Source organism: Odocoileus virginianus, chromosome 17 (genome assembly GCF_023699985.2).
Source record: "Odocoileus virginianus isolate 20LAN1187 ecotype Illinois chromosome 17, Ovbor_1.2, whole genome shotgun sequence".
NCBI classification, from domain to species: Eukaryota; Metazoa; Chordata; class Mammalia; order Artiodactyla; family Cervidae; genus Odocoileus; species Odocoileus virginianus.
In genome coordinates this window covers 51515734-51524162 of record NC_069690.1, presented here as the reverse complement: position 1 = coordinate 51524162, position 8429 = coordinate 51515734, and positions in this window count along the sequence as shown.

Here is an 8429-nt window from a genome sequence, read left to right as displayed (position 1 = left end):
TGCTTAGACTGAAGCCACAAGCTGTGTGACTTTAGGCAAGCTGCTTACCATCTCTGTGTGGCCTTCCTTGTCTGTAAATTGGGTTTCATCAGAGTTCCTAACATACTGAGTCATTTGTGAGTCTTCCATGAGATGCTTTCCATAAACCCAGGGGACAATGGCTGGCATACACCAGGAGCCCACTGGCGGGTCACTGCAGCTGTGATGAGTAAGCCAGTGCATGGGAAAGGATGCTCCCAGCAGTGGTTCTCAGCTCCACAGCCCCCCGGGTACCTGCGCTCATGCCCCTTGCACACAGAAGCCAGCACCAGGCTGCTGGATACTGAACCAAGGGCCCAAGAGAGAAGCTGGGTGTCCAGTGTGACTTCTGTTGCTCGGGGTTGGGGTGTCTGGGGATCTGCGGGTGACAAGGGAGGCTGCTGGTGTGTTGAGCAATTTCCTCCAGCCCAGGAGCGAGGGGCAGCCTGGGGAGGCAGCCCGCCCTCCTGGAGGCTACAGACAGCAGTCTGTGCATCCGTGAGAGGCAGTGTGCTTCCATGGGTTTTCCTTTTTCACTTTTTGCAGTTTGCTTTTGCTCTGGCAGAATCAAGGTGGCCCTTGCATAGAAACACCCAGAGAGAGAAGCTGAGAGAGTCGGACCTGGAGAAGCAGAGGGCACGATTTCCTCTCCCACAGGCTGCAGCGATCAGTTTGGGGGCACTCAGGTGGACTTCTCTGCAGGCCAGTGGCCATAGCAAGAGGCTGTGTCTTGAGGCCTCCAGCCCAATCTGTGGAGCCCCACACAGATCTCTGGTCCCTCCACCTCTCAGCATCTCTGAGGTCAGCAGGGCAGCCCGGGGATGTCATTTCTCATCCCATTCTGTCGACCCCTGCCTTCTAGGACTCCAGGAGCCCACAGCCACCTCAGGTCTGCTGCATCAGCCTTGGGCCAGGGGTTGGGAGCCTGTATTTTGAGCCAGAGCCCCTGGAAATTCTAATGGCGAAATGGCCCCAACACCAGGACTGCAGGTGCTGGAGGCCTGAGTTAGGATGTGGCCTCCCAGGCGGGGTCCCCAGGGAGGGCTCTGTGGAGAGCCCAGGGTCTCTGCTGGCCGGTCCTGGGGAGAAGGCTGGGCCGGTCACAGGACTGGGCGAGCAGCTGGCTGCCAGTGGGCATTTACTGGGTGAACCAACGCTGTCTGTGGGCCTGGAGGTTCCCTCCCAGCAGATGGACTTGGACAGAAGAACTCAGATGCGGGGACTCGGCCTCGTCCAAACCACGGACACCTCTGGCCGGAGCCGATGAACCCTGGCGGCTGAGGGTGGGGAAACACACATTGCGCAGCAGACTGACAAAGGGCCGCTGGCTCTGTGCTTTCCAGTTTTCCTGGGGTGTGTGTGCATGCCCGTGTGTACACATGCGCACGTGCATGTGTGTGCTTGTGTGTACATATCTGTGTGTGCATGGGTGTGTGTGTGTGTGTGTGTGTGTGCATCTGTATAGATGATCCCGTGTGCATGTGTAGCAAGAGGCTGGGGGTGGGGTGTGGAGTTACTTTTGTCCTTGAATGTTGAAATCTCCACTGTTCCTCCTTCTGGGATATACAAGTCCAGGAACCCCCTTCCCCTTGGATTGGTGTGGCTTGTCCCCAAAGATCTGTGGAGGGACAGAAGGACACATACCCAGAGCAGCTGTGATCTGGGACCAGCTAGGCAGAGGTTCGTGGAAGAGGCAGGGAGAGTCGTCTTTGTGTCGTGGAGCTACATCAGTGCCCCCCAAATCCAAGGCTGCTAGTTCTGCCCAGGCTGGGGGGACTCCTGGCTCAGCCTTGACCTCTCTGGGGCCTTGCCCAGGCTGGGATGCAAGCGACCCTCCCCAGGGCCACAGGGCTCTCAGGATACCGGGAGGCGAGAGCAAGATGGTGAGGCCATAGCCTCAGTCTTTGGCCTAGGCTTCTTTCTGAAGGAGCTGCCCTGGGACAGAGGTCTCCAGGGGCAGATCAGAGTTTTCCAGTGACTCCTGAAAGGGACACAAAGGCTTCTCCAACCCCCTTCCTCATGCTCTCCCCAGGCTCCCAGCCGCCCTGGCCTCTCCTGCCTTCTCTCACCTCTCTCTCCTCCCTCCGTCTTTGGCCCCCAGGTTTCCATCTCCAGGTCCCCCTCCCTCCCCTCCTCCAATCCCCAGCCTGCCCCCTCCACTCTCCCCTCTTCTCCTTCCTGCAGCCAAGAGAAGCACGACCAGTCAACTGTGCCTCTAATGAAAAACACATATCCACGGGCTGCTTCTGCCTCCTGCCTTATTAATTCAACCTTTCCTCAGATGCTGCCTCCCACCTTTCCCGGGCTCCGTAAATAAATGTAATTAGCCAGCAGCAGGCGCTTTCATCTGCGCTTGCCCAGTGAGCTGGGTCCATCGGCTGAGTGCCAAGGACGGCGTTAGCTCCATAGGGGGTGGCGAGGTCTGCCTTTGAGGACCCCTTCCCTGCTTGCAGGCCTGGGCTCTGGGCCTTTGCAGGTCGGGACAGACCTGGCTGCGATGCACAGGCCGGGAGGCGGCCGGCACGGGTCAGACCTCTGTATCTGGGTCGAACCTGAGCTCTGTCGGGGCTGGTGGGAATGGGTGGGTGAATTCGAGGAAGGGGCTGGGCCCATACCTGCCCTGCCGGGGAGCTGGGGGAGGAGGTGGCTGGCTCTGTGTGAGTGTATGGTTCAGGTCCGATGTTAGATCTCAGGGGGGGTTTACAGAAGGGGAAGTGCCTGATGGATGACTCTAAATGGCAGGGGTGGTTTCCAAGTCCCTTTCTTTCTGGTTTTAGGGTGGTTTGCTTGGCTGTGCCAGGCTGACGGTGCAGCTCTGGAGCAGCCGGCCCGAATGCCTCCCACTCACAGAGCTGAACTGAAATGAGAGCAGGCGGGCCTAGCCCGGGGTGCATTAAGTGCAGGGAGCCAGGAAGAAGGTCCCGCTTGCATGTGGGGTTTCGCCCTGAAACTCCGGGGGGTTGCACAGGTGGAAACAGGAATACATATTCTATGTGTGGGCATCAATGGCCTGAGGCTGCAGTAACAAAGCACCACAGTCCGCTTAAATCCAGGAACTACCGCCCTCAGTCCTGGAGGCCAGAAGACAGGTTTCTTCTGAGGCCTCTGTCCTGGGCTTGCAGACCGTGTCTTCTCCCTGTGTCCTCACATGGTCGTCCCTCTGTGTGTGTGTTTCCTAATCTCCTCTTCTTATAAGGTCACCACTCATGTGGGATTAAGGTCCATCCATGTGACCTCATTTCAACTGCATCCTCTTTATAAAGACAGCCTTTCCAAATATGAGCTGAGGCCCTGGGGGTTAGGACTTGGACATACGAATCTGGGGGAGAGATAATTCAGCCCACAACAGCCTCTGGATAATAATAAGACACTGAAAACAAACAAACAAACAAACCAGAAAGTCCCTTTGATCGGTCTGCACAAGTTCAATGAGCTGCCGGTTTTCTTCTTTGGACTCAGTCGCTGTCCGATGCCACAGGCTCTGGTGAACATCCAGCCTTTGTGGAGCCCCTGCAACGTTCCCAGTCCTGTCCTGGGCACAAGGGCACATGGAGGATATTACAATCCCACTTTACAGATTGGGCAACGGTGACTGAGGCTAGGGGAAATGTCCAACCAATGAGTGGCAAAGCTGGGATTCAGAACCGGGTCTTTCTGCTAACCCACGCTCTGTCCACACTGCCTCAGCAAGCCACATCTCCGGCTAGCTGCTGGCCGATCAGAGCTCTCTCCCATCTCTGCCCCGCCTCCAGGTCCAGGTGTCTTTGCAGATCTGTCTTGAACCCTTATTTTATACGTGCTCCCTCCCCACTCCCAGGCCCCCCTTACTATGCTCGATAGGCCTCTAGACCCTTTATCATTTTCTAAAAGCACCGACAATATGCCTATTTATCATATTTCTTCATGCTGTCTCCCCTCCATCCACTATAACACAAATGAGGGATCTTTGCTTTGTTTCCTGACGTTATCTCAAGCACCTCTGACAGTGCCTGGCACTTAGTAGGTGCACAGACTCCTTGGGTGCAGAATGACCAGAGGCAAACATCCCCCACAAAGTCAAAACTCTCAAGTCTTGGCTTCTGCCTGGGGGCTGGACAGGGAGAGAGGGCTGTAATTGGCAGGTACATATGTCTTTGATTAATAAAAATCGGGGAACACATTTCCACTTCCTTAATTTATTCAATTTTGTTGGCAACAGTTTTCAAAATATGGACTCCATGCAGGGGAGGCAGTGAGGGTTAGGACAACAATAATTGGAAACATTGGTTCAGAAGCAGGAGAAGAGCCAGCCCTGGGTTTGAGGCCCATCCTGCAGCCTCACTTATTCACGTGGGACTTCCTGCAAGTTTCCTTCCCTTCTCGCTTCCTCATCTATAAAGGGGGGTGCAGACATCCTCTGTGTGTGCCTCGCAGAGGCGTCGTAAGGATTTGAGCGGATAATCTGTGCAAAAAACCATGAACTTTACATAAAACTGTAAATTCACGACCTGATTCATTAGGGAAAGAATGACGTCAAGGAAAGACTATGGATCACTCTGCACTTGAAGCCAAAATCTCCCTTAATGAATCGTGTAGCCCCAGGCAAGGTAGACTAATAATAACACATACTCTTGGCCATGGCAGTCCCCGTGGCAGGCGAGGTTGCCGCTAACACCTCCAACACCCCCAACCGTGTGTGGGGTCCAGTTTGTGTGGGTGATGAATAAGCGTGTGAGTTGAAATGCAACCCCCTGAGACCCAGTGTCCCCCATTATAGAAAATAACGCTAGAGATACCCATTCCCTCTTCTCATGATCCAGTCCTGGAGGAAAAGTACTATGAACAAGGAAGCAATGAAGATGGCAAGACCCGGGGCTTTTATCCTCTTCGTCCTAACCAGACCCAAGCTCCTGCCACCCCAGCCAGGTTACAGCTCCACGATTTGGGCAAATGACCACTGCTTGGTCTCCGTGTCCTTCTCTGTTGGTCAAAAATGCAGTGCCTACCAGTGAGGACCAGGCTCATGATTCTGGAATCCTAGTCTCCATTTCCAATTCAAGAAATAGAATATGGCCAATCCGCGGCTTGTCATCTTGGGTCCTGCCACTGTCGTCGGGCAGCGTTTCCTGGGGCTCTACACACTGTTCACGTTTCACAAGTGTCAAAAACGGCCGCCGGCCCCACCCCCACCCCCACCACCCGACCCCAAGGAAGGCACATCAGTGGCCAGCCTGGGTGAGTTAGTTTGGAAATAGAACTGTTTTGACTTGTCAGATGCCGCTACTTTGGCTGTTGTTGGCGCACGTGGTCCAAGATTTGGGTCACTTGGCCAGAAAGCAATACCATGGGCAGCTTTGTGCTCCCGTCTCCCGAGAATTGTGTAGGCTGAGCCAAGTGGGCCTCTCTCCCTTTGGAGAAGCTCGCATATGCCTCCGAGAACCCCGGCCCCATCTTTATCAACAAGGAGCCTCCACAGTTGCTGGCGGGTTGCCGGCTCAGCTCTCCAGCTCCGTGTCTGCCCCGGAGCCGCCGGTCTGGGCATCACTGCTGGGATACTGCGCATCAGTTGGCCCAGTAACCTGAGTGCTAAGTTGCTTCAGTCGTGTCCGACTCTTTGCCACCCCATGGACTGCAGCCCATCAGGCTCCTCCGTCCATGGGATTCTCCAGGCAAGGATACTGGAGTGGGATGCCATTTCCTCGTCCAGGGGATCTTCCCAACCCAGGGATCAAACCTACATCTCTTAGGTCTCCTGCATTGGCAGGCGGGTTCTTTACCACTGAGCTACCTGGGAAGCCCTACAGGGATGCTGAATGTCCCTCAATGTTGGGGAGCCCTGGACCCCCCTGGAAGGGAGTACCCAGGTTGCCAAGAAACTGGCAACAGAGTGAGCCCCAATCCCTGCTCGTCAGACTGGCGAATCTGAGGTTCAGGAATCTGACCCCCAGAGCTTTGGTTCCCAGGCGGTGCTTTAACCACCACACTGCCCAGCCACCTCATCCCACCCACTTAGAATTCCTCTTCTGATGAACCAAATGTTTCAGTGGCCATTCCTCACTCCCCAACCTCTTTCATTGAACATCATTAAGGCAAACAGGGACACAGGGTCTGAAAGTCCCAGAGGAAGGGACCCCATCAAACTCAGGAGCTTGTCCCAAGCAACCCAGACAAACCCTCCAGCCTGGGGGTGCCGGTCACAGCATCCAACACACATCCCACCCCTCCGCAGCCCTTTCTGTCCTTGATTACAGCCCCCACCAGTTGGCCTGACCAAACCACTGGAGTTTCCAAGGCTTCCTGGAGTGCTCCTTAAGGTCAAGGTCAAGGTCAAGGTCATCGTTACCTCTCACCTGGCCTTGCCCACTCGTGACCTCTCCGACACATTTGTCACCCTGAGGCCAGACAATCAAAGCTGTGGATTCCAGGGGGTGAGACTGGCTTTCCTTTCACTGATGGCTGTAATCTGAACACCCAGTGCAGGTGTCCTCTCTGTTTTGTTTTGTTTTTTAATTAATTTATTTTTAATTGAAGGATAATTACAATATTCTGTTGGTTTCTGCCATACATCTACATGGATCAGACATAGGTATACATATGTCCCCTCCCTCATCCTCTCTGTTTTATTCAGTCAGGGAAAGAAAAGAGGGAGGAGGTCTGGGTGAGGTCCAGCATTGGTCAAGGGTTTCAGCAAGGTGGGATGCAGACGTGCACTTTTGCAGAAAGGGAATAGGAGACAGAGAAGCAGAAAGGAGTATCACTGAGCAGGATCAAAGAAGAAGGCAGCAGGTGGAAGTGGGAACACTCAGGAAGCTGAACTTTATAAGGTGGGGGAGAGAAGGGACTCAGCCATCACTGCTTGGAAAGTCACTGGAGCGGGGGTGCTCCCGGCGGCCTTTTCCAGCTGAGGGGGAGGAGACCTCTCTGACTGTCTGCCGTCCCCGTCCTCACTGGGGACTTCTTACCCTGTGACCCCAGTAACCATCCCACTGCCTTCCTGCAGCCTGGCTCAGCTCCCTGGCTGCTCCTCGGTCCCCCGGGCAGCCTGCAGGTGTGTGCAGGTGGAGGGAGGGACCCGTTCAACGTCCCTTTGCACCTGCATACCAGCACAGACTCTGCAGGCAGCCTGGGAGCAGAAACCCAGGGGACAGGGAGGAGAAACCAGAGCTGAAACAGTGCCTGGGACAAAGTGAAGCCCCCCCCCCCCCCCCCAGTGACATGCTGTGACAGCAAGGGGACTCAGGGAGCCCCTTCTGCTTGGGAGAGCAGAGAGGGAACTCCATCTCTGGAACCTCAAAGCACGGGGAAAACTGGTCTCCTGAGCGCATTCGTGACTCTGGTTGGACAGCAGCCATGCGCCCTTGGCAGGTCCGAATTTTGCCATGAAATGAGGAAGTGGGGCTAAGAGAGGCCCTGGACCCCATCAGAGCTGAGCTGCCCTGGCCCTGAGGTTTGGCTTTTCTCCTCTCTCCCCTCAGATCTCCTCTGCACCTCTGAAGACATCAGCAGGTCTCCGGCCCACATGTGGCAATGAGGATGCACAGATGCTGCTGGGGCCTCCCACAGAAGAGTCCTTGGCTGCAGACACAGGAGGCTCCCCGGGCCAACGGAAGCAAGAGAGACCCATGGGAAGGCTCTGGTAGGCAAGGGGTGCTCACAGAATCGGGGTGCTGGTAGCAGAGGCTACTGCATGCCAAGAAGGATGTCACCCGATTCCCGTCCATCTGGAGTCCCCTGTTCAGGGATCATGGTCCTGGGAGATTGTCTGGACACGTCTAGCCCCTGGCTCTCTGTCCAGGCAGGGGACACAGAACTGGTCTCTTTGTCTTCTGCGGGGGGAGGTGGGCACCTGGAGGCGCTGAGAGGGAGATGACGCCCCGGAGGAAAAGCAGGGGCCTCTTGGCAGCTTGAGCTTGAAGCCAGCGACAGCAGCCCCACATCCGTTTGGCAAGATATCAAATGAAAGGCTTGAGAGCAGAGACCAGGAGACGCAGGAGCAGGATGCGGGTGGGGGCGGGAGGAGGGTGTGGGGGAGAGAGCGGAGCCGTGGGGCAGGCCCTTCCCAGCTCAGGTTCCAGGGACTTCTGCAGGCCCTGTGTTCTATTTAGGAGCCTTGGCTGCTTGGTTGAAATTCAGACGGTGGTCCCACACCAAGTGGTAATCTCTGCTTCACAAGCGTCCCTGAGAACACCACAAGTGCTTGTTCCCATACTCAGGCTAGATGTGGAATCCACAGGGCCCTGCCCTTTCGCTCTGTGGCCTCTGAGCTGGGCGTCCTGGGGCCCCGCATTTGGGCAGCCAATTGGAGCACATTTACTATGACTTTGATCAGCCTGGATTGGGAAACCTCGAGGAAAAGGGGAAACTTCCCAAATCTCCATTCCACAGAGTCAGTGCTTATTTCAATCAAGAAGACTCGGACTCACATATTTCTA